Source organism: Platalea leucorodia (genome assembly GCF_965183815.1).
Source record: "Platalea leucorodia genome assembly, chromosome: 20".
In the NCBI taxonomy this organism is placed as follows: Eukaryota; Metazoa; Chordata; class Aves; order Pelecaniformes; family Threskiornithidae; genus Platalea; species Platalea leucorodia.
In genome coordinates, this window is record NC_138842.1 from 7,729,045 (window position 1) to 7,755,322 (window position 26,278).

General features: G+C 60.3%; 1 protein-coding gene across 1 annotated transcript in view; it reads right to left on the reverse strand.

Moving 5' to 3' along the window:
• The window catches only part of DSCAML1 (DS cell adhesion molecule like 1), a gene marked incomplete at both ends in the record, with an annotated part of 109,092 nt that overhangs the window by 31,425 nt on the left and 51,389 nt on the right, over positions 1 to 26,278 (reverse strand). The gene's annotated exons all lie outside the window — the stretch shown is intronic.

Consider the following 26,278-nt stretch of genomic DNA (forward strand, 5'->3'; position numbering starts at 1 on the left):
TTAACTTACTTAGAAGCATGTGAAAACAAATAAGGGCTTGAGCTGATATTTGAGCACCGGGGGAGGCTGGCGGGCGAGCAAGCAGGGCAGCAGAGCCCCGGGCAGCGCTGCCGGAGCAGCCCCCTCCAGCCAGCAGGTTTTGGAGCCCAGCGCACGCAGGGAAAGGAGTCTTCGACTCGCTCGTGAGGCCGGCCTGGCCCCTATAATTCATCACGAACATTAACAGTAATTAACAGGAACAGAAAGACCTGCGCTGTGGCACGATTTAGCGGCTACGTGGAGAGCAGGGCAAGCAGAGGCACTGGAGAGAAGCTCCCCTGCCCACCCGGAGAAGCCCTTTACCCTGCCCCGCTGCCAGTGCTGAAGCGAGAGGAGCCTTTGGCCCCAGTTTCTGTGGGGCCTTTGGGGTTTATTCAGCACCAGCCGCCACCAAGGCTCAGCTGGGACAGGGTGGTCCATCTGCTCGGCTGCACCGTGCTGCCAGCCAAACCAGCCCCTGCCAAACGCAGCAAATGCAGAGAAGCAGAAGGTAATTAGTGGAGCTGAATGTTCAGAGTTGAAACCTTTAAACCTAGTCTTTAAATCAGCAACGGCTGCAAATGGCTCCTCCGAGTCCTGCACCACGCTTGGTGCACCAGGAGCTAGCTGCTGAGGAGAATCGGCTGTCTTTTCTTCCGGCACCTTTTGGAAGCGCCTGGATGTTCTCAGTTTAGGGGGAGGCACGCGCCGCGGCTGAACCCGTAAGAGCAGGGAAACGCGGGAGGAACTCGGGAGCTAAAGGCGGGCGCTCCCACGGCAGCCTGGCTCGCCCCTCCCGGGGCAGGGCTGCGGAAGCCTCTCCCTGCCCACAGCAGCGGCGCTCGAGGCGACAGACTGACGGCAAGAGGGCTCTTCACCCAGGGAACCGGAGCGCATCGCCGGCACGAGCCGAGGCGATGGCAGCCCTCAGCTCTGCTGGCACTACCCCGCTCCAGCTGCAGCTTAGCTGGATGTGCCTATTTGACTCTAATTGCTTGATATGAGAGCATTAGGGACTCTAAACAGCAAAGAAATAGCAACCTTAATAAAACGCGAACCTGGCTGCGGTTAACAGGAGGCAGAGGGAAGCGCCGGGCTGGCAGCCCCGTGCAGATTCTCCCTGGAAGAGGCGGGAGCGCCAGCCAGCAGCCCCACGGGGTGCCACGGGTACCGGGGCGGCTGTCCCCCCGCCTCCGCGCCGCCGCGGCATCACGGGCCCCGCGTCTCCGTCCCTGCTCGGAGGGGTCAGGGGGTCCCCAGCCAAAACCCCAGGTGCGGTTTTGCCGCCAGGCCAGAGCACGGCAACGCCAGCGCAGCAGCATGCGCGCTGCACCAGTACGCGACTGGGAGCAGACGCGCAGCGGCGCGAGTCCCGCGCTCCACGCCGCCGATCGGAGGCGCCGAGGGATTCGTGCAAACCTCCGCAAAAGGGAAGGGGGGAGCAGTCCCGCAAGCGCAACTGAAATAACATGCAAATCGAACATTAATTTTGCATCTCCCATCAAACCAGTAAGCGAAGAACATTGGCTGCACTGGAATTTGAGACGGGGGGAGCCGGTTTCCATGGTAACAGGGGGTGTATTTTGCAAAGTGCTCGGCGGCCCCCACTGGCCTCCCCCTCCCCGCACGCTCGCACGCACGCGGCCGTGCATGGTTAACCGCAGCCCTGTTTGCAGGCGCGCTGCGCTCCTCCTCTGGAAACAAAGCCTTGCAAGAGCGGGAGCGACGCGCAAGGAGCCAGCGGAGGAGCGGAAAGCAGCGGTGCTGCGTGCCCGCTCCCCGGGACAGCAGCGGCAGGGCCCACGAGAGCCAAACTCCCGCCGGGGGCCGGGCGAAGGGGAGCGGAGCCCCGCGCTCCCGCCCGGACAGCGATGGCGAGGAGAGCGCCCCGTGGGAGCGGGCAGGGCGAGAGCGTTGCTGACCAGGACCGCAAACCAAGCCCTGCCTGGACCTACTGCCCGCGGCCCCCCTAGCCCGCTGGAGCTCCCCAGCTTTCACAGCCCAGGAGCCCGAGATCGAGCCTCCGAGACGGGGCTTGAGCCAGAGCATCAGCCCCGGAGACAGGAACGGGCAGGCAACCTGCAGGTTTCAGTATCTGCCTCTCTGCCGTGCCGCGGCGGGAGGCATCTGCCCCCTTGCAAGCCACGGCTTTAAAGATGCCGTTACATTAAACGTAAGGTCTACAACCTGACGGCACAGCCTCCGTATTTTCTTTTTTCGGAAAGGGACAAGTAACTCCATCGAGGAGCGTTACACTGGTTGAAGGGAGAGACGTAGGGCAATAATTGATGTAAACGGCTCCGACAGAGACCTCACCGAAGTGACTTATTGCTGAGTTTGCTAGCGAGATTAACGTCGAAGGTCGCTGAATAAAATCAGATCTTTCTGCCTGCCAGGAGGTGGAAAAGCTTTACGGGAAGCAGAGGATTAAGTACATCCGTGGCCAGAGCAGAGCGACGTGCCTCTAATAACTCTTCCAGCCAGACGTGAGCCGCTGCCTTTGGAAGCGCCTCGCCAAAGCCCCCGCGCCCCTCTCGCCCAGCCCCGCGAGAGAGGAGCAGGCAGCCGGGAGCCCCGCCAGCCCCGGGAGCTTGGCCCTCGCCCGGGGCAAAGCGCGGGGGCTCTCCCGCCCGGCAGATGTTCGGGGGGTCTCTCACCACGTATGCGCGCACACGCGCGCGCCCGTATTCGCTGTTACCGAGATCCTCTCCCGCATCCAGCTGCCTGCGGTGGCCACGAAACTCCGGCATCGGTCCCAAGGGCCTTCCAATTCCAAGAGAAAAATTACAGTCGATACAGGTTACCAGTACTGCTCTATCCAATATAGATTTATAAAAACAACGGGGTCAGGGCTTCAGGAGAGAGCACGTTTTATAGTTCATAAGACTAATGAGATAACTTTCCCTTGGTACTCCGGGGCCAATATTTCCTTACGCAGTCTATTTTAACTGCTGGAGAATCAATAGGTGCCACCGTTTATGAATTAGCCATACTTTGAGCATATGCATCCCAAGGCATCCCGGACAAATCCAATAACTGGCGCTATTTCTGGCCACGTTTAAAGCGACAAACGCCTCCCCAGGGGGAAGGCGTGGAGGGGGAAGCCCCAAAGAACAAAGCCTGTGATTTTCCACCTCTGCTGTAACGGCACTTTGCTGCTGCGGCTGCTGTTCCAGGATGCCGCTTGGCCGGCACGGGGCTCGCCCGGGGACGAGGAGCCTCCCCGGGGCGGGCCAGCAAACCCAGCCAGCGGGGAAGCTCCTGCCCACCGCCGCGGCACGGCACGGCACCGTTCGCCCCGTCTCTCTGCCAGCACCTCCCTCCCCAAGCCGCCCGAGTGGCGAGACGCGGCGGGGCAGAGGAGCAGGCTGGCAGGCGGCGGCCGCGCACCAGAGCCGCCTTTCATCTCTGCAGGCTGAGCCCAGCTCGCTGCCACAGCAAATGCCGAAAGCAGAGGGGGCCTGGACCGGGCGCCGAGATTAAAGATCCATCCATCCATCCATCCCCGAGATGTTAAAGAGGAACCGCGACTCCAGCTCGATGCAAATTTAATAAGAGCCGCACGATATCTGACAGATTTATTTACATGTTTGCCTGCAGTCGGGATCCCAGGGGAGGTGTAAGGCAGTCACCGCTCCCCGGCCCTTTCAAAGGCAGCACATCTCTCCTGCGCGGCCGAGCCGCCGCGTGCCCGGCCGAACGCTCCCACCTTGAGGGCTCGTGGGCATCGGTAACGCAAGCGACGCCAGCCGAGCAAGTGGGTCAGGCTTTGCAGCAACGGGCTGCCTCTCCTCTCCTCTCCCTGCTCCTCCTCAGTCCAGGAGGAGCGGCCCTTCGCCTGGAGAGAGCACTGTGCCCCAGAAACCTCGTCCCGAGATGCTGCGGTAGCTGCGTCCGCAGCAGTCCCTGCCGTGCTGCGTCCCGGGGTGGGCACGGCGCAGGCAGCTGCCTGTTCCCGGGGCCTGCCCGCAGCGCCCCGTGCCCCGGGGAGCTGCCTGCGGGCCCTGGAGGCTTTGCCAGGAGCCCCCCCCTGCAGACCTAGAGGTCCAGAAATGCAGGCAGCCCCGACGCAAGCCCTTTCCCGGCCGCGGGCAGGAGCATGGGCAGGCGCGGGCAGGGACGCCAGCCGCACGCCTGCCTGCTGCTGCGGAGCCAGAGGGGGGACAGCAGAGGAGGGGTGGAAGTCGGGGAGTCGTGACGGGCTTTCCGCCTCCCCTCCTTAATCTCCTTTAGAAGCCCGGCTCCATCTCCTCCCGTTACAGGATTAGCAGCCATCTCTCATTCTCCTCTTGCAACAAGATTTTATTCCTAATTACGCTGCAATAAAACCGGGCGCGCTCCCAGGGCTTCTTCCAAATGACTTGTCGACACTAGGCGAGATTGGATCCTGCTCGGGCCCCTTGCCGCCGCCTCTGCCTGACGTTCATTAGGCATGCATGAGGGAGAGGTTTTAAGAATGGAATTGCATTTAAATGGCTTTTCTGAGAGGGAGAGATGAGACCAAAAAGAGAGAGAGAGGAGCAAAAAAGCAGGCAGGTTTAAAAGGAGGATGTCATTGTCACCTCCCCGTCGCACCGCTGCCCGGCAGCCGCGCCGCCAGGTCCCCGCTCCCGGGCGCCCCGGGGACCCGGCTGCGGCTGGGCACGGGCGCAGGGCAGGGACGAGCCCTCTGCCGCCGCGGCTCTGCCGGGGGCCGGGGCCTGCCCTCTGCCCGCTCACCCCCGGCAGCGCCCGTCCCGCGCACGGCAGAGCTGCCGCTCAGCAGCCGATCCTTTTCCAGTGAATTAGCTCCTAGCGCGTTACAGAATCACCTGCAGAAGGCCAGCCTGCCGGCGACAAGTCGAGAAACACAAAAGGAAACGCCGTGGGTTTTTCCGAGCACCGAGTTTGGCTCTGACCATATTTACGGCCCGGAGAGAGCCGGCGGCGCGGCGGTGTACAAACAGCCTCCGCAAACGACTGGAGAGAGGAGTTAACTGCAGCCTCCAGCCGGCAGCTGCCGGATTTCAGCTCCCACCTGGGACGCGGCCCTGCAGCCGGCGTGCGTGAAGGTGCGTGGCGCCCGGGCCCTCTCCGCTCACCCGCGGCACAGCCAGCCCGCGAGAGGATGGCGGCCAGGGGCAGGCAGCGCCGAGCATCCCCACCCTGCCCTGCAGAGACGGGGTGCCCAGGGAGGGCACCGGGGTCTCCCTCGCTGCCTCAGCATCGCCCCGGCCGAGGGGCACCGACAGCAGCTGCTGCGACGGCGGCCAGGTTTGCCGGCAGAAACGGCCTCCGGAGCCAGGGATTTCCCTGGCGGGGCTTAGGAAAATGTGCACCAAAACAAAGAGGGGCTCGGTAAAATCAGATATCCGCGTCGGCAATCCTGCTGCCCGCAGTCGGGGAGCCAGCGGCCGGCACGTGGCCCGCACGCGCGCCGAGCGGAGCGCCGGGAGCCCCGCGGCCGGACCCACCCTTTCCAGACCTCGCGGCTCTCACCAGCTGCTCAGGTGCAATCCCCGCCGCACGAATTAATCACCAGCAGCGTGACAAACAGCTTCCAACGAAGCAGAGGAAGTTAATCTGTTCACGGACGCTCACGTCGCAGGGAGCGAAAAGCCGGTGAATAAATTACTGCCTTGGCAAGGAGTCTGCGGGTGGGAATCACCTTGCTGGAGCTCCCCCCCACGCAGTGCCCCCGCTCTCCCTGCGCTAAAGCACGCACCACCTCCCCAAACCTTACGGGCCCTGTGACAATTCGCGTCGCCGTCACTTTTCTCGCCGCGCAATGGCTTCACCACCCGCATCGCTCGCTCTCCCGGCAGCGGTGGCGTAAGAGAAGTTGCGATTTTGTGCGCGGGATGCTTTTTGGGAGGGAAAGCAAAAGGCTGCGGTTTAGAGCTGCGAACGCGATGCAGGTAGGCGCTTCGGGAAATCACAGGCGTTAATTTCGTTTCGCCCGAGAAAACGGAAGGCGCTGCCGTTACCGCGCTATTTCGTACTCGCGCCGTTTCCCCCGCTCTGCGCGGCGGCTCCGGGCGTTCTCCTTCCCCGCTTGCCTCGCCCACAGCGCGCTGGTGCCGCTTCCCCGACACGGGCTCGCGAGTCGGCAAAGTTGGGAAAACAGGCGTTAAGAAAGATCTCTTTCTATTAACTCCCTCGGAAGCAAGGTATCCTGCAGGGCTGGTAGGAGTTATTAAATCAAGAGCAATTATTTACCAAAGGGCCAGTCTTGCAAGTCGTTTTCCTAGAGGTAAATCCAGAATCAGGCTACCCACAGAATCGGATTCAGGCAGCCATAAACGAGAGCAGAGCTCGCCTCTCCGGGTTTTAATCCGCCCCTGGGTCCCCGGAGCTTCTCGCGGGCACGGGCAGGGAAACCGCCGAGTGTTTGGGGACGCTTTCGGTTGTTTGCGTACCTCGCTTTGACAATGACGCACTGTCACTGAAACCGGCCCAGGAGGGGGAATTCCCGGGGGGGGGCAGCTCCGCAGAGCCCACCCGGGGCCGGGGCTGGCCCGCAGAGCGGCCCCCGGCCCCGCCGGCGCTATCAAAGGCGGAGGAATTAATCTCCCGAGGTGGTCCGGAGCCGTCTAATACCAGCAGAAAATTACAGAACAGGATGAAGAGCATTACAAAATGAATAGGAGGGGACTAGAGACTTCCATGGCTAATCCTGTTAACGAGGCGATTTCTTATCAAACTCATTACGTGGCAGAAAGCGGGGGGAAGGGGGGGCTGGGAGGGAAGCCTGGGGACGGGGGGGGGGGGGGGGGGAGGAAAGGTGACGCCAGGCAAAAGGCGTCCGGACCGGGGCTGGCCGGAGCGCACCGCGGCTCCCCGAGCCCAGCCCCGCACGCTGCATCTCCGTACCGTGCGCATCGCCGTAGCCAGAATTGTATTTCTATTTCCAAGGAGAGCTAAATATTACTAGGGTGACATTTACCACAAAATAGTGCCGTCTGCTTCAGATGTATTACCAGTCCTCTCCCAGCGCTGAGCTGCAGCGGGTAGAGATTACGGCAGGCGTAAAAAAAAATATAAAATCCATCGAGATAACACTCGTTTCAAAAAATGATTTTTCTAGTGTATTTTTTTTAAACTCCTCTTACGATGAGCCTCATTTTCCAGGAGGAGGCAAAATGAAAGGCTTCAGTCCGCAGGTTGAACGGGCGCCTGCCTCCGCTCCGGCGCGGGCCGGGGAGCCGGGCAGGGTCTGCGGCCGCGGCTCCCTGCCCGGCGGCAGCCCTGCGCCGCGGCTGCCGCAGCTCTGCCCGCCTGGCACCCGCCGCGCCGACGCCTGTCTCCCGCTCAGCCGTGCGAGAGCAAAGCCTGGCACGGCAAAGCGCCGCTGCCGGTGAGGCTCAGCGGCTCCTGAAAAATTTCAGCACGTTCCCCACCTGCCCCTCCACCTTCTGCCCCCGAGAACCGCAGGGGCTTCGCCGCCACTTGGTGCGCGGCGTTTCAGTTTTGTTGTCGTTTGCTATTTAAAAAACCGCGGAACTAGTCAGATTTCATGCTAATGAGAAGAGAATCTGGATCGAGGACTGTGCAAAAATTTGCATCTCAAAGAGGAAAACAGGAAGTCGCTAAGAAAGGAAAATCCAGCGCGCGGTAGCATGTATGGCCATAATTAGGCTAATGCTGTCTCTGTTCTGTCAGCTCATTTCCATCAGCCCCAGGGTAACAGGGACAACAGACTCCTTCCCCACCCTCGCCGCAGCACCGAGACGCGTTTCCCTGCCGCGGCACCCGGCCCCGGCGCAGCCAGCCAGGGAGAGAGCCGGCGCCAGGGATGCCGAGAGCCAGGCCGGCGGTGCGGGATGAAGGGCGGCGCGGCGAACGCGGCGGACCCGCTCCCCCAGGAAGGAGGGTCGGCAAGGACGGACGCGCGACTGGAGAGTCTTCTCCAACGGCACCGCCGACGCCGTGGGCGCGCGCCCGCCCAAAGGAAGCAGAGATCGCGGCACCCTCGCGCTATCTCAGTCCTGACCTCCTCCTAACTACTCCCTTCCCCAGAACGGCCCCACGAGGTGCCGCAGCCCCGGCCTGCCCAGACCGAGGTCACGGCGAACGCACGGCCACGGCCGCGGCGCCGGCTCCCGCCGCCCGCCCGGCCGCGCGGCCGCCTCCGGCCCGGCCGCCGAGCAGGAGCTGGCGGAACAGAACCAGCCATCGGTGTCCCCCATTTTGAGAGGGGCTAGTTTGCAGCGTTTCATCAAGTTCCCCCTGATTTTTTAATTGGGTGTCGTTGCCGCCGTAGACGTTGCCGTACAAACGACTCCGAATAGCTCTAACCGAGACACTTGCTCGTAAAAATCCATCGTGAACGCCGAGAACGAGAGAAATGGAAAATGCCTAATGAAAACAAAGGGGAAAACAACAGGTACTTCAGTCCTTTGCCATCCATCAACAACCTCGGGTTATTAAAAAAACGGGAGGGAAAAAAATCCTCGCATCTGCAATCAAATCTTGAGAAACCTTGAGAAGACAAATACCCGCATAGGAGGAAATTCTTTGCCCCCACTTCAGCCTGCAGGAGTTTCGCCATAATTATAGTAAGAGTAAGGCTGCTGGATAACACGAGAATTATTTTCCCCACTTACGTTGTCAAATGATCGTTTTGCCCTGCAGTGAAATCTCAATAATTATAATGCCGAACCACGAAAGAACAAAGAAATAAAAAAAGCCGTGTTTTCTTCCAGGGAGCGGGGGGGAGGGGGGAGAGCCGCGATCGCGGGACTGAAAGCGCGTCCTTTCGCTCATTATCCTTCCCAGGGCCGCGCATCTCTCATCCGAGCCGGGAGAAACCCTCGACCGCCCTTCCCCGCGGCACGAGCAGCCGGGCCAGCCCCCCGTCGAGCGGGGCAGCTCCCGCGCCCGGGTAACTCCCGCAGACGGAGGGGATCGTGCGGGCGGGAGCGGGCACCGCCGTGCCCGACGCGGCCGAGTTTCCCCACCGAGAAGCGCGAGGCGGGAGCCACGGCACCACGGCGTCGCCCGTCAGCCCCCCGCGCCCCCCGGCTCGGCGGGGACCTCCCGACGCGGGCTGGCGAGGGGGCTCGGCCGCGGGACGGAGCAAGGCCAGCCATCGCGGGCCGCGCCTTCGCACCCGTTCCAACGCCCGCCGCCCGTCGGCGGGGAAGAGCCCGGGGGAGCGGGAGAGAAAGGGGGCAGAAAAGGGAGGGGGGGATAAAGGAGGCGAACAAGAAAAACAAGACGACAGAACGCTTGCTCCACAGCCCTCGGCTAAATTACAAACCAGTTTACTGAGGTGGAAAGCTGCAGTGAGCTGAGGAGGAATATGTGGAAACCATCTGCAGATTTAAAAATAATCTATTTTACGATCACCCTCGAACATATTCTTTTGCAGAAACCAAATAGGATTTGTTGTTGTTGTTTTGTGCAAACTGTTAGGGAAAAATTACTAGAAACATGCAGGGGGTTTTGCCTTCTTGAGTACTGAGAGGCTAAATATGCCCTTCCTTATGTTTAGAATAGTAACAGTCATCTTAAAATTAACTTGGTCTGCATCAGAGCTCAAAAACAGTTGCAATTCAGAGCCTGCAGAAAGCAGGACAAACCTGCACTGGGATAGCTAGCGCTTCTAGCTGACAGATGTCTTCCTACATACAGTAAATATAGGTCGTCTTTTCCTACCCGGAGAACTGTAGATCTTCATTAACCAGGCCACTAGCAGCATATGTAATGATTTTTTGCAGCTTGCTAAGCGAGCCTCCCCGCGATCAGGCAGAGGGAAAACAAGACGCGCGGGTAAGGGAACCCTCTCCTCCTGCCCCGACGTCCTCGCTCCAGCCGCAGCGGCCCGCGCCAACCTCGCGCCGCGGCTCCCGCTGTTATTTCGCGCTGCCGCATCCGTCTAATGAGACCAGAAGGGTGCAGAGTCACGCCTGGCCCCCACCGCCGAGCGCAGCCAGCGGCCGAGCCCCGGCCGCCCGGCCTGGCCCCCAGCTCGGCTCTGCCAACGGCAGCCAGAGGGGGTGATTAAGCTTTGCAGACTAAACCTCGCTCCTCCTCGTAAACCACTTCTGGATTAAATTATCTCCAGGCTCAGGGAGCCAGAGACAAATGAGCTAATGAAATTCATGCTGCATGATGATAAAGTCGTGCCGAGCCCTCGGCGGAGGGGCAGTTGGCGCTGGGATGGGCGAGGGCAGCCGCCAGCAGCCGTCGCTCCCAGGGTCCCTGTGAGGACGCGTCGGCAAAGGCAGGCGCGCTGCCGGCAGCGCCTCCTCCAGCCGGTCTGGGCCGAGGGAGCGGAGGCCGAGCTGGCCCCGTCCGCAGCCCTCGGGCAAGGAGGAGAAGAGCTGGGCGACCTTTTACACGACAGCAGCCGTGCGCTACCTGAACGAGGGCCTCCAGCAAGCGCCCGCCTTCGCAGCGGTTTTCACGCGTCGGGTGCTCCGAATCTGACAGCGGGTCTTTACAAACCCCTTGAATTAGAGGGCAGGGAGAGCAGAGCCCAAGCACGCGGCCTGGATCCTCTCGTAGACCGTGTTTCTACGGCCAGAAGTACCCTTGGCAGCGCAAGAACAGCATAAACAGATCTATTTGCAAAGGCCAAAGCGTTGATGCTGGGGATGCTCTGAGTACAGAAAAGAGCGAGAAGCTTCCTAGAGCCTGCGGGGGGAAGGTCTCGAGGCCAAAAAGCTCCCTCTGCAACGTGGAAACCTGCAAGAGAGCTGCAAACTGCCGCCCTGCACCGGGCTTCAATGAATCTGCTCAAGCCAAGACCTTGTTTTGATCGGGTGAGGCAAACCGAAAGCCTCGCAAAAGGAACTCCTGTCGCCTAAAACCCCGGAGTCAAGCGGAAGGGTCCCATGCTGCCGCGCGCTGCCACGGCCCCACGTGTCCACGCAGCCACGCTCGCCCGCGCGGTGCGTCCCCTCCTCCCCTCCCTACTGCTCACCGGGGGAAAAAAATCAGTCCCTACGACTCGAACAAAGAGCAGGGCTTCCTCCCCGCTCATTAGCGCTGGCAAAGCAACAGAAAAAAATCTCCAGGACATCATCTCCTCTTCAGCTCTGAAGTCGGAATGGCTTGGAGAGGGCGGTTGGGTTTATTCTTCGCCTTCCACCTCGCTCAAAGAGCTGGTCTGCTGCTCTTCGTTCAGAAGGAAGCCCGTGCCCGTGAAGGCACCCCCAAAGCCACCTGGCCGGTGTGCTGGCTCTGCAAAAGCCCGCCCCGGGGCAGACAGGTTCCCGCACACGGGTCCCTCCCACGGGCACACCCCATCGCCGCCTGCCTTCGGGGCTGTCGGCAGCTCGAGGCAGCAGGCAGCGCCCCTTCCCGGCCCGTGGCACGCTCCCGCTCCTTCCTCCCTCTCGCCCGGCCAGGAGCGCTCGCGGGGGCGGGCGGCGGGTGAGGAGGGGGGCATCACCTGCCCTCGCCTCCCGTCTGCTCCCGGAGCACCACCGCTCACCGCTAACGGCAAGCCCGTGGACCGAAACGCCTGCTGCGGATGAACTAAGCCATCTCTTTGGAAGGGGGAGAGAAGGGAAAAACGGCTCTGCAGCCACCGGCGGTTCGCCACGAGCCCTTCTCCGTTCACCTGCGTGCTGAAAAGGTTCAGAGAGCGACTGGGGGGCTGCACGCTTTCACAGGGGGAAACAACGCTCGCGTCGAACTGGCGTCGCTCCCCCGACAGGGATACGGCGCAAATTCTCCGAAGAGGAGCATCTTTGCCAGGCGCGGGGGCTGCAGGGCTGGCGGCGCGGCTGGGAGGAGGAGCAGCCCCTTCCTGCACGGCACACGAGCCGCCGCATCTTATCAATAATTATTAAGACAAGGCAAATGTACGTTGACCTAGTTAGAGGTCCAAGAACAAAACCAGCCACGGTGGCTTTGTTTAACAACCCGGCAGTTCTAACCGAGACAGACCTGTCTGGTTGCTGTAGGAGCCTCAGCGTTAACGCCTGCACCCCGCGAGGACCGGCAACACCCAGAGCACCGCGGGTCGGAAGAGACAGCAGCGCGCAAAGCGTGCGGTGGTCCTCACGGCGCCTGCCCCCGCCCCGGTCCTGCTGCGGGCCCCAGCAGGAGTCTGCGCGGCAGCAGATGAGCACGTTGCCAGGGGAGCCCGGCAGAATTCTGGTACCTGCTCATCTAGCAGAATTTATGTACGGGTTTGGCACCTAGACCATAAATTACTGCTACGCTGAGCAGAGCGGGCTGACTCAGAGCGCTCGCTCAAGAGCACTCGGAGCAGGAGCAGAGGTGCCGGCTCTGCACACCAGGACGGCACGAGTGTGCCACATCCGAGCTGTAATCCCACTGAAGAGTCCTCCTTCGCCACGAACGAGGATGAGAGCGTACTGCCGGGGCCACCTTATCATTATGATTGTCAGCATGTTTAGCCGTTCTCACAAGGCAGCGGCTTTCACAAAGAAGCGCACTTGAGCGCTGCCCTGCCTCCTTCAGCAGGGCTACGAGCGCCGCCGCGCTGGAGGGCTGCGTGCTCCCTCTCCGCACGAGAGGGGACCCTCTTCTCCGAGAAGAAAGGGAGGCCACCGGCTGTGCTGCCACGACGTCAAGTGGGGCTGGTGACCGGGGTGCTGAAGAGGGAGCCCAGGAGCCAGGCGTGCGCCAGGACCACGCTGCCCTTTGGCAGAGGAGGATGGATGGGGTCCGGCAGCGGGGCAGGAGGAGCTGGGGTGCCCGGGCTCCGGGGCCACGCTCGCTGCACGCTCCCCGACTTTGGCGCTCTTCCTCCTTCCGCAGCTCTCCAGGACTCAGCCTAGCCTGGTCGGAAATGGCAACGTGCCCACCGAGTCTCGGCCCAGCGCTGTTGGCTCCTTATCAACCCTCTAGACGCCTCTCGCAATCCTCGCTGATCCGTTTTGCCAGGTAGCCCAGAGACTTATGGCAAGTAATGACCAGGGCAGGACAGCGCTGCCAACACCGTCACGCTCCACTGCGAGGCGTTGGATTCAGGGGGCTCGCGAGGATGCCAGCGGGCCCTCGGAAGGAAAGCAGTACCTCCGCGACCGGGGACTCGACCAGCAAACCAGCCCCGGGGAGGGCCAGCCCCAGCAGGCAGCTCCCTCGAGCCGGGGTGCTGAGGCAATGCCAGAGCAAGCGGAGCATCGGGGAGGAGGAGGCGAGCGGCCGCGCAGCCACACGCAGCCCTCAGGCGACCGCTGCACCAAACTATCCGAGAGCGTACGAAATGCCGGAGCGGGGCAGAACGATGCCCTGTCTGCCCGGTGCTCTGCTCCGGGAGGGCACACGAGCACGGGTGTTTCTGCAGCCCGGTTCCCTCCCGCTTGCCCAGCATCCCCTGTCGCATCAGGGACGCGAGCGGGGACATCCCTGCCTACTCTTTTTAGTAACCGCTTATAGATCCGCTGTCCGTGGACGTATCTAATCGATCCCTCCCAGCCCCAGCGATAGGATCTGTGTCTGCAGCCTTCTGCGGCCGCAAAGCTGACAACCCGCTGCCAGCACGGGCACTTTCCGTTAAAGCGATCCCCTCCCAGCGCTGGGGAGCCCCGCCGTGCAAGCACTGGGGGATTCGGCGAGGAACAGCTTATGCTTCAAATACGGCAGCGAAATGCTCCGGAGAGTTCAAAACAGGATCATAAAAATGATTTAGGGCTGGAAGAATTAGTCAGATGTCGTGGGATGCAGCACAATCCCCGGCACCCAGCTGCAAGCGGTGGCTTGGTCGCCAGGCACACGGAGAAGAGAGATCCCGTGTCCTCCTGACGGCAGCACAGCAGCATCCCCGGCCTGGGAGCTCAACTTGGGCAAATTCAACCCTGAAATAAGATGCAATTTCCTAGCAACAAGTAATGAGATGCTGGGGCAGCTTACCAGGAGAGCGAGCGGACTCCGTGCGGCTCAAAGTCTTTAAACGCGATGGGATTTTGTTACAAGGTGCTTTATCTGCCTTGCGAGTGTGCAGGGGCCAGAGCGGGCTGGGGGACGCCCTGGCCCCCGACACAGCTCTCCGCAGTCCGTTTGGCTTTGGCCGAGGGGAAGCGGGGAGCGGCACACGAGGGCCTGGCGTCCCCAGGCATCGCCGCCTGGTCGCCCGTTATTTTGGGAAGGCACGCTCCCTCCGAGAGGAACGGCTGTTTGTTACCGCAACGGCACGGAGAGGCACGACAACTCCCCGCCCCCACGCTGTGCTCCGCTCCGTTCGGGGTGTTCGGTGCCTGGGACCCCAGAATTCGCCAGTGGCTCAGGTGTGGCCTGCTGCACCTCGCTCGCCCGCAGCACGTGCGCGCACACGCGCGGAGTTTTATCCGAGACCCGAGCTCGTTCTGTCCCCCTCCTGCCTCCCGTTTGCTTCCCTGCAGTGACGTTCAGGATGAATCCCTTCATCTCGGGCAAACGTGCAGGGCTCTCGAGAGGTGCCCGCCCCCACCCCTGCCAGGTCGGAGCATCGCTCGGGGCAAGGGACGCGAGGACAGTGTGGACGCTGTCGTCACCGGCCTGGGGGGACACCTCCGCGGCCACTGGCCTTCTGCCCGAGGCTCCCTCCTGCTCTGCACGGTTCAGTGGTGCCTTTATAGCATTCGCTGTGCCAGGACAGCCCGAGGCCTCAGCGCCAGCTTCAGCAGTCACGGCTGGCCTCGTCCGAGCCGGCTGCCACGGAGAGGCAGCAGCCCACGCCGGGAAGCCACCACGGCTGGGTCACCCCAGGGAGGGCAGGCACAAGAGGGAGCCGGACACGGGGACGCAAAGGGGCAGCCTGTGGCGCAGGCTGGAGAGTCCCTCCCTGGACGGCACGCAGCATCCAGCCTCGCGTGTCCAGCTCCAAAGGCGACAGACCACGGGGCGCTCCCCCCGCAGGGCTCGGCGACAGACTTCCACCGCAGGGCCCCCCCGAACACAGCCCTTCTGTCAGGCAGGGACCCGGCTCCCCATCCCTCCCCAGCCTGGGCGCGCTCGCGCTTCTCCCCTGGTCCAGCCCCTCCAGCCCTGCAGCCAGATCTCGCCTCCAAAAAGCCTTTCAAAACTGACGGGGTACAAATTATTCCTCCCTTTCAGCTGCTCTTCGAGCCTTGCTGGCCACCCTTCCCAGCAGCTGCTGCCTCGCACGGGTGCCTCCGACGCTGCGCTGGAAGGGGGGGCAGCGGGGCGACTTGGGGAGCAAGGGGGGCAAGCGCAGCCTCCGCACGCAGCCGCGCAAGGAGGCTCCTCGCCCGCAGGCGGCCGGGACGGCGACGCGAGCGCAGTTTGCGCAAGCGGAGCAGGGGGCTGCGCCGCTGTCGGGAAGGGCGAGCGTGCTTTCGCCGCACGAAGCTGAGCTCTCCCGGGGAAGGCGGCGGGGAGGGCAGCACGGGACGGGCCAGCGCTGCTCCTCGCCGACACGCGTTAGCGGGTGCGCGAGCCCAAGCAGCAGGGCCGATACCCAGCCGATTCACAAACGTTTTATTCATAAAAACGCTGCAAAGTTCAGGCGCGTTCGCTAATTACTCAACCTGCTCCTCTGTCAGGTGAATAACGAGGGGAAAAATAATCAGCAATTTGTTCAAAACCACATGGAGAAATTCACTGAACGTGTTATTGCAGCGCTCTGCTCTGCACACTGAAGCTCGGAGCCAGCGCGCCCTGCGCAGCCGTGCTGTTGCACGTAGAAAAACCCACAGCACGCACAAAAGAGCAGCCCATCCGTAACTCGCGCCCGCCACCCGGCAGCGTTTCAGCACAAACGCCCCCCCGTCCCTGCCAGCCGGTTCGGGCCCTGCTGAGACACAGCTGCTCGCAGGGCGAGAGGCAGCCGCCAGCCCTTTCTCCCAGAGATGCTTTTGCAGCCAGGTTTGCAGCAAGGGTTCAGAGCGATCGGACTCGAGCTGCTCGAGGTGGATGGGCCAGGGCAGACCACAGCGCTCGGATACCAGGAGCAGGGGCTGCAGCTCCTGCCAACCCTCAGCGAAGCCACCAGACAGGGCAACATCCCCGTTTCATACGGAGCTCGGACCAAAACCGACGGCTCGCCCCCGCAAGGGCGAGGGTGCTGGCGCAGGCGCTCGCTGCAGCGGGGTGGCTCCCGCACCCCCAGCACGGCCCAGCGCCACAGCGGAGGCGTCTGGGGCACGTCAGCCATCGTCCCCTTGCTGCTCACGGCAAGCAAGGGCCGAGAGACAAGAAAGCACCGACGTGCCCCCTTCCAGCGTCTTTCAGCAGAGCACATGCCGTGCGTAAGAGCTGCAGCAGAGGAAAGCCCCGTACGGGACGCTGAACGTTAAAACCCCTCCAGTAGATCCCGTAGTAAAAGGCAACTCGCCTCCCTTTCAGATATAATTTACGTGCCTGCCCTTTACTGCCTTCATCCTGATCCCGCACAACGAGGAGAGGCGGAACGAGGCGATGGACCCGCACTGAAGCCCCGCTTTTGAGCAAGGCGCGCTGGGCGAGAGCCCCGCTTTCCTCTGCTCCCTTTGGGGTTTCTTCTTCTGCTCGGCTTGCTCCGAAGCGCGCGCGAGAGCCGCGCAGCTGGACAAGCTGCCGCAACCTGCCTCCTTCGGTGCCAAGCCTGCCCTAACGCCGGCTGCCAGCGCTCGCTCGGCGCTCAGGCCGTGCTGGGAGCCGCGCGCAGCACCCCAAGCCCCGTCCCGTCCCCTGCAGCCGGAGGCCATTTCCAGGGGCTCCGGGCACAGACCAAAGCCGGGGCTGAGCGGGGCCTGGCACAGCTATACCTCGGGGGAGAGATGTCTTTAAAAAGCAGCTCCTGCCTCCTTGGAGCGCGCAGAAGCCCGGTCAGGCCTTGCTCTCTGCAGCGCTGCTAATTACCACGGCATTTCCAGAAGGCAGGAATAATTAAAGCACCTTCCCTTTCCCCGGAGAGCGAGAGCAGGAGCCTTAGCGGATGGCGCGGGGGAGGGAAACCATTTCCCAACCTCCTTCGCTTTCCTGAGGAACCGACCCCGGCGGCAGGGCAGAGCCCAAGAGCAGCAAGGAGCCTCCCCGGGGGATGCTGTTGTCAGCTCACACCCAAAGGGGGAAAGAAGGAGCGAGAGAAAACCAGCTGGCACGAGAGGGCTGGATGGGAAATCTCAGGATTTTTGGTTGAAGAGGCACCGGAGAGCCGGCACGCCTGCTCCTGAGGAGCCGCTTCAGCCAGGGCATCGTGGCCTTTGCACGCTAATTGTTTTAAAAGAAAACTACCCGCTAAAATAGCGTGAAAAAGCATTGCAGACGCGCTGCGTCACCCTGCCGGTCCGTGAGGGAGAAGGCGGGTGGAAGGACAGGGCCACCGAGAGCGAGCCCCGTGGCCACTGCGAGCCCCAGGGCTGAAGTGCAGGTCCCTGGCCAACGCCGCCTTTCCGACGCGGGCTCTGCAACTCCAGCAAAGTCGCAGGCAAGCGTCAGCGTCTCCGGAGCGGCAAACGGGAGCGCACCTCTTCCAGAGCGTAATCACAGAGAGGTGAGGGGAGGATGGAAACAAAAGCCAGCAATAAATCACCTCCCTGCTGCTACCCGCGGAGATATAATTAAGTTTATGCCTAGAGTGGCATTGCTGACAGTAGTCCCGGAACGAGATAAACATAACGCGCGAGGTTAGGCTGTAGGAATACAAGCGCGGAGTGGCAGGCGATACGTGCGCTCGGTAATGGTCCTCAATTAGGGAGCTGCCATCTCCAAAGGCGGGCTACAGGGGAGAGCGCCATTAGGTTTCTTAAAAGCCGCGCTTCGGACGGTGCAGGGCATCGGCTGCGTCCAGAGAGGTCCCTTCCCGGCCCCGGCCCCCACCGCCACCCACGCACGGCACAGGGGGTGGCACGCGGAGGGCCGCCGCGGCGCCGAGCTCGCCAGCCCGTGCCCTGCTCACGCTTAAGCACGGGCTTAACTTTAAGCCCACGAGACGTCCGCTGATCTCCAAAGGACTATTTGCGGGCTCAGCCGCACGTGCCGGGTGCTCTGCAGGCGCGGGGCCGGGGCGCTCAGCGTCGCACCCGGGACAAACGGCAGCGATAAACCCTGCAAACGATGGGGGTACCCAAAATGGCAGGTGGGCCCCCTCCAGCCGGCTCGGCACGGGGACGGTCGCTGAGGTTTGAAACCGAGCTGGTCCAAACCTCCTTACAAAGGCCAAGAACGCTGTGGTCAGTGCAAGCCACCTTGTACTTGCACACACCTGCACGTTTTCAAGCGCTTTCCTTGATTCTCTTAAAAAATTTCAACGACCCTGTATCAATCCCCAGTTATTTATACGAAAGAGCTTTTTGGGTTTTCTCACAGCACGCAATAATCGAAGACAATCCCAAAACAGGAGCAAGTTTTCAAAGTGGTTTAGTCCGGAAACGTTTTTCAAACCGTCTCATTTTAAAGTATCTGTAAAAGCCTCTTTCTGCCCTTCCCCGCAGCACTTTAAAGTTCGCAGGCGGCGTTTTAACGCGTTTCTGCGGGAAGCTACGCAGCTCCATTGATGCCGTCGCAGGTGATGCTACCCCACGCCACCTCCACCGCGAAGTCAGACCTGGCCACCCGCAAAGCTCGGCTTTAGCAGCTCCGGCCAGCAGAGCATCGGCGGGGCGGCATCCACGCCTCTTCCCGCCCTCCCGCGCCGGCGCCCAGCACCGCGCGGCGCAGACGCTGCCCGACGCCACCGCGGCGGCCGGCGGCCCACCTCCGGCCCCCGCTCCCTCCCCGGCCTCCGAAACACAGCGCCGGGCCCAGCTCAGCTGAGAGCACCCAGCTGCCATCTGGACGGATAACGGGATTTTTTCCATGCGAATATGAAAGAGGGGGTGGGGGAAAGCTGAGCAGAAACAAGGCTGCGAAATGAATTCAGCATCAATTATTCTAAAATATGTGTGTTAATAGGGGAAGGGCTCCGCGGCTGCATCCATCCCCACTCCTGTTCACTGCAAGCATCAAGACGTGACCCGGGAAGATGACAGCATCTCGCGCTCGCTTACACAAACACGAGCCGGGGAAGGGGGGATATTAAAAAGGGAGACAATGCTGCATATTAAAATGCCACAGATGGAGCTTTCCGCAGCCTTTGCAGTCTGCCTCGGAGATTATTGCTGGGCCATATTGTATTAAAAATGGGGGGTGGGTGTGTTATTTATTTAATTTTTAAACAAATTCCATCTCCTACTCATGCCGGATGGATAAAGCGAGCTCTTGAGCTCCAGCCAGCTTTTCCAGCAAACCCACATGAAAAATGCATTTTCATTAATACAAACTGTTTGCAGTAGGTAAATTAATTCTGAAAATGGTTTTCATACATGGCAAATTATACGTTCAGCGAAAACACTCCACAGTCACAATAAAAGCCTGCGTTCCCTTTAATGAAGCGGGATTGCCAGGTAGAGGCAGCTAGCTGGAACAATTAAACAAGCAAACAAAAAAGCGAATAGGCGAGTAAAAGGTGAGGGGGCCTGGTGGTGCCGGGAGGCCGCCGGCTCCCGCAGCGATCCCGGGATCGCGGAGCAGGATCCGGCCCTCGCTCGGGCCGAGCTCCCCAGCGAGGACCAGGAGGAGCCCACCTCCCTTCCCACCGCTGCGGTGCGAGGGCTGAGGGTCCCGCCGCGGGAAGGTGCAAGGGGCCGTGGAGTCTGCGAGCGCAGCGGTAAGAGCTCGGCGTGGCCGGCCGAGAGCAACAAAGGGGACCGCCAGCCTTCCGCCAGCTCCCAGGCGAGAAACAAGCCCAAATACCAAGCTCCCTCCTCACAAGTTTCTCTTTTGCTCACAAATCTTACGATGCCTCCTTTAACGGTCCCGCTTCTGAGCGCCTGCTTACGGCAAGGGAAGCGATATATAATTGATGAAAGGACGACGCGCTACAGCCCCAGCCCCAGCCAGAAGACATCTGTTCTGCACGTAGACTCGCTCAGGTACTGTCACGCTGCATTTACCGCAGCGTATCAGAGCCTGACTGCGTATGCTGATGCCGGGCCAGCCCAGACCTCTAATATCGTACGGCTCGGGGTGTCGGGAGCTGGCGAGATATTGCTGTAGGTATTTACGCCTCTCCGCCGCGACCGTCCTGCCTCCTCTGCCCTGCGTTTCAGGCTTATTGCCACAAATTGCCTTCGGCACCCTCCCCCCATCCCTCGGTGCCAGCGGCGCTGCCGCACCGAGCCTGCAACCCAAGCTGCCAGGGCTTCGGAGGGACGGCACCGCTGCGCCCTTCCCTCGCTGCGCCCTTCCCGCAGCACCCCCCGCGCCCCACAGCCCCTCTCGGGCAAGTTGCCTACTAAGGGGCTGCCTTTTCCTCGGCAGCTCTGCCTTTGAACGAGGAGGGCCAAAGGGAAGGCAGGTCCGACGCCTTGGCAGCGGAGGAACCGCCTCAGAGTAATTTGAAGAGCAGAGCAAATATCCCTCCCCGCGTTTGTCATGGGGAGCTGAGCCACGGAAGGAGGGGGCAGCATTTCATAACAGCCTGCCGCATTAGAAAACAAAGAACGATAAAGAATCTTGTAGTCACCTCTTAATTACGGATTCCGGGTACGTTAAGAAAGGAGGAATGCCTCTCAGGTCACTGCCTGTCACCACGACAAAGGCCCGGATGAGTTCCGTATTCAAAATATTTGCGCTAATTATCAGCACGGTTCCCCTTTGAAAGCGCTCGGAGGGAAGGGTGGCGTTTCACCCGAGGGAACCAGCTCGCAGCCCGCACCAGTTTCGCTGCGCTACAGATAAATATACTTGCGCGCGTGTATATTTTTACCGACGTGCCCGCGTACGTATCCATGGAGAAAAACCTATAAATGCCTAAGACTCGTCTTGTGGGGCTGGAGAGCGGGAGCAGCAGAAGAGGGGCTCTCTTCCTCTCTCCCGCAGATGCCGGCACCGACACGGGCCGAGACGCGACGGCCTCCGCTGGATTTGCGAACGTGGGAGTGGGTGCTCTCACCCCGGGGCGACCGCCGCAGCCACGGCTTGGTCAAACGGAAAGCAACCCTCTGCCGGCGCAACCGCCCAGGGAAGGAGAGAAACGCGTCGAATGCAAATGGCGACTGACCTTTAATTAGCGCATAAGTATGCACAAAGGGGAAAAAAAAACCCACCAGAACTTCCCTAGGCGCCTTCCCTTTCTGAAGAGCAGCAGGAATCGCAGCGTCCCCGTGTCAGCGGCTCTGACTAATAACTCGGGCAGGAGCTCCCACAAAACCCCCTCTCCCTCTCTGCCTGCGCTGCCGCTGAGCCCACCTCCCAGGAAGGCCAAAAGGAGGGCGAGGGACGGGCAAACACAGTTCCCAGGCTCTCACCGCGGGCGCTCGCAGGATCTTATCGTAAGCGAGGCAAGAGAAGGGCCAAAGGCATTGGGCACGCGCTGCTTGCCCCCAGATCGCTCCCGCCACCCGGCAGGACGCAGAGCAGACCCCCCGCCTGCAGATATCCGCCTCGTTTGAGGCAAAGTAACCTGTGCCAAACGCCGAGCAGAGCGATCCCCAGAGCCCCGGTGCCGCTGGGTCGCCTCTGGTCACACCTTGGTGTCAGTCTCGCGGGACTCCGAGTTATTCCCCCTGTTTGTCGCGGGCCAGTAGCCCACGCAGCCTTCCTGATGCGCCGAGCCGAAGCCGCCCGTACGCTGCGGAGCGACCCCTTTTCCTCAGCGAGCATTTAATCTGACCCGACAGGAGCAAAACCCCATCGATATAAAAGGGGCAAGGAGAAAATAGCATGCTTCAGGTTCCTCAGGAAAGCATATGGGACCAGGAGACTCGTTAATAAATTCTTCTTTGTTCTGTATTGTCTGTGATAAATAGCCGCACTCGGCATCAGTAACCGCAAACATCCTTGGGAAAGAGAGAGGCGCAGAAACCCATCACGCTGCTGAAAGCGGAGAACGGATTCCATTTCAGTTTTGAAGGCAAATTTCACAGTCCTAAACAGAATTATCTGAGGGGGCGGCTGCGGCCACACGTGCAATAAACGTAAGGTTACGGCTGCTACACCAGGAGAACGTCTCCCAGGAGTTGTAACAGCTTAAGCTAAAGGACGAGAACGGATAGCCCCGTTCAGGATGATGCCTTTGGAAAAAGAACATTTATGTGCCCAAATAAAACATGTTTTTATTAAGGGAGCACAGCGCTCCTGGAATGTTACAGCCCCAGAGATTACTCAACCTCCCACCGCCTTGCTGGCATCCGAAAGTAAATTTCCATGAGATTTTAAACACTGCTGAGACCTCAATAATTTGGGGGTAGGAGGAAAAAGAGCAGTGGCAAGAGACGTTCCTAACGGCAAAGACGTGAAAAGCGCAGCTTTATTTTTTGATGATGGCATTAGATTTTTTTTTTTATCGCAAAGATGAAAAACGAGCAGCCACCACCTCCTAACTCACTGCCTGGGGACCGGATCCCTCCCCGCTGCCGTGCGAGGAGAGGCACTGAAAGCGGCACTGTGCGGGAAACGAGTTATAGTTAAGAAAAGCCCGCTCCGATGGGGAAAAACAGCGAGCTAGCGCAAAGCCCAGGCCCGTCCTTAGGACACGTAGCAAACTCCAGGTGACCGGCTTGAAAGCTCCGCGGGGCCGCGAATAATGACGTAAGGCGGGGGCCTCTGCGTGGGCAGGAGCCGCCGCAGGCCCCGGCGGGGCCCAGCGCGGGCGGCGCTTCAGCACCGCGGACAGCGGCAGCACCGCGGACAGCGGCGGCGGCAGCGGCCCGGCCCCGGCCCCAACCCCAACCCCCCAACCCCAACCCCCCAACCCCAAAACCCCAACCCCAACCCGCTCCCACCCCCCGGAGCCGCGGCTTTGCGTCAGCCACTCCGCGATGCACACGGGGGAAGGAAGGGCGCTCCACGCCCGAGACATCAGAGAGCTTGTCTCTACTCTGGGGGCCGCGAGTGTGCCGACGCGGCAGAGGAAGAATTCTTCTTCCCTGCAAAAACCTTTCAGCTGCCAGCATGTCTTTCCACCTACGGACGTGGTGACTTCCCCGGGAAGCTCCAAGGAGTAGGAAGTGCCATGCGAGGTGGTCCGAAGAAGCGGTACAACCACCCAGCACATGCACCGTGGATGCGAGGAGATACGATCGATGCAGTTCTCGTTTTCCTGCACACTTTCTCCCCTGAGGTACCACCATATATGCAAAAGTTTGGGATATTAGGAAAAAATTCTTCACCGAAAGGGCTGTCAGGCCCTGGCCCAGGCTGCCCAGGGAAGCGGTTGAGTCCCCATCCCTGGCGGGATTTAAAAGACGTGCAGCTGTGGTGCTTAGGGACATGGGTTAGTGGTGGGCTTGGCAGTGCCGGGTTAACTTGATCATCTTAAAGATCTTTTCCAACCTCAACGATTCTATGCTTCCATAAAAGTCCACCAATGGCCACGAGCCCCAGGCCAGCTTTGCACCTGCAGGTACAGAGGAGCTTTCCTCCTGCCGCGTGGCCGTAGGGCAGGATGAGCTTGTGCGCGCACCTGGGATTACCGGCCAAACCTGACCGCGGCAGCTCTTTTCCGACGTTAAAAGCTCAGCGCTGCTGCTAACGCTCCCTTTGGGCGATGCGAGCAAGTTTCAGACAGTTGTCACGAAAGCGAACGCGTCTTGCTGGAGTTTAACCCGACTGGAAGGCGCAGTGCTAAAAGAAGCTATTTGCACGGCAGCCTCGCAACAGGGCATCCCCCTCTTCTTTCTTGTTAATCCTCTGCTCTGTAACCACTTTTTTCTCACGCTTTAACTTGGAGCACCATGAGTTTGAAAGGATAAAGTGCATTAAGAGTTTTAATGCTGAGGAAGATATCGGCCTGACATTTTAATAACACTAATGCTCTGGAATTTGCAGAATTATCACTGTAATGCATATCTCCACACCAGTCCCTCCGCTGTGATGAGCACGAGCTCTCTACCGCATTAAACACCACGGGCCTTCGTGTTGCTCGGGGTAAAGAAGTCGGCCCCTTCTGCGGTGTCCGAGGCGGACGCTGATTTTCCAGCGCCATGTGCGGAGGCATCCTGGGGATGACCACCTTCTCCCCCATCGGGTCGTAGACGGCTGCTCCTCACCCTCTGCCTCCTGAAAATCTCGGCTGCAGCGACAACTAAGGCGAGGGTGTAAAGGTAGGAAGGCTGCTTCTAACGGGCTTTTTTGTCTCTGCACAAAACCGAGCATTCTCGAACGCCACTTTCCTAGCCTGCATCTTGCAGAATCATTCCCGGGTCGTTGCTTATACATCCTACGGTTCAGTTTAACGTTACTCGAATTACTTAGTCCTTTGCCTGCGTCAAGCCTGAAATTCATCCTAAGCCAGCGCATGCAAATCAGCAAGGATAGGATGCAGTTTAGATGACGCAGTAAGGGGCAGACGAATAGGAGGGACTCTCTTAAAAACAAAGAGGACCGTTCCTGTCCGCAGAAACAGGGCGGAGAGAGACGGATGTCGGTGAGCTCGGCTGCGACGGCCACTCCAGCACCCCCACGGCTGCACGACGGGCCCGCGTTAGCTGCAAGCCCTGGCAGCCGGGACGGCCGCAGGAAACGCGGGGCGCTCAGGGAACGGCAGCAGATGCCAGGAGCTACGGGAGCCGGCAGCACCCGTGGCCTCGCCTTCCCCCCGCCCCGCTCTCGCACCTCGTGCCCAGCCAGAGGAGCCATTAAAATCATATAAACCCAGAGGCAGGGGCGAGCAGCGAGGGGAAACACCCGGGTTCCCTGCTGAAACATGTCCCCGCCTGCATCTTCTGCTCTCTCTGCGCCCAGACACCGGCAAAGCTCCAGCCACAAAACACCCGCTCGAGCCCCTGGTTCTGCTTCTTCGGAGGGAACGAAGTCCTCGCGCTTTCCGGCCCCCCTTCTCTTACCTCTGAGTAAAAAACAACTCCAAAGGGGCTAAGCGCATCGATCAAATTCGATGTAAAAACGTAGATATATTAAAAAGTTGTAAGCCCACAAACCTGTAAAAAATACAGCTAAAACGCAGGCAAAGCCAAGGCCTTTTGGAAAGTTAGGACCTAGCAACGGGAGGGAGGAAACGGCTTCCTTTTCTGTCTGCGAAACACGGGCACGCTGCTCTGCCAAGCCTGACGGCAGCGGGCACCAGGGCACTTTTTCGGCTTCCGACCCCCTCTCCTGTGCCTGCAGCCCACCCGCTGCGGCTGGGCTTAACGAGCGAGGATTTGCAAGCAGAGTTCGACAGAGGCTAAAAACGAGCTTAGGTTTTGCGTGCAAAGTCAAACGCAGAAGTAACTAAGTGGCAGGAAGCCCGAGGAGTAAACGAGACTGTTCCATCTCGTGTCTAATGAGTGGCACCAGGTAACGCTGGCAAATTGCTCACCTAGAGACAGCATCGCTGAATTTCTGATGGATGAACAAGCCTTTTTTTCCCCCTCATCAGCACACATCACAGTGAATGATAGAGCATGTTTTTCTGAGGGTGCTGGAGATTGTCACGATCGTTTGCTAAATCCGGTTCTGCTAGTAATATTTTGGGAAGAAAAGCAAGGAGCACTAAGTCAAACCCTCAGCTGGCCTAAGCTGGAAAAGCTCCCCAAGGGTCAGCTAAAACCAGCTGCCTGCCTCTCACCCTTGGCTTCTCGCAGACGCGATCCCGACTGAAAATAATCAAGGCGCGCAGGACAGGGAGGCGGCATGTTTGGTACGACGCTAACGGGCAGCATTAAAGCGCCGAAGCAGCTTGGAGGGAGAGACGGTTTAGCGCACCAGAAGCAGCAGGCCGCCGCCGATCCACGGCCGCGTAAAAAGCCGCGCCGTTCTGCGGGCGCTTCACCCCAAAGCGGAGCGTGCGCGTGAGGGGCCCCGAAAGCGCCATCGCATCCAGCGCCGGCGGCTGCCCCGGCCCGGGCGCCGGTCTGGCACGGGCCAGGCAGCGAGCGCTGCCCGTCACGCGGGGAGGCCTCACGGCTGAGCTGCGATGCGTAAAAGGATTTACAGATGTAAAGCCACATCTCGATAATGCTTGGAACAAATCCCTGACATTCTTCACACAGCTCTGCACTAACAGGTTAGGCTCTAGCAGAGTGGAAACGGCAGCTCCCCGCTATCTCCACGTCCCCGTTCCCGTTAACCATTTGAAGCCTTCTCCCCTCCGAAGCAAGGTGGGGCTGGATCGGCGGAGGCAGGACTCTCCGCGCTGACAATTATTCTCCATTCAGGACTAGCCATTTGCATGCGGTTCATTTGTGATGCAGAAAAGCTTGAACCTGTCATTATTGCTTGGCATCAGCACAGCACTGTGAAAAGACGCCGCTCGGAACATGCGCACAGCGCTGCACCCTATTTTCTTTAATCTAGGCTAAAACGACGACGAGCGAAAGCAGGAGGGAGGGAGAGGGAAATGGGGAACGCATCTTCTCCATAAACAAGAGTCGGATTCCGTGACGAGCCAGGCACG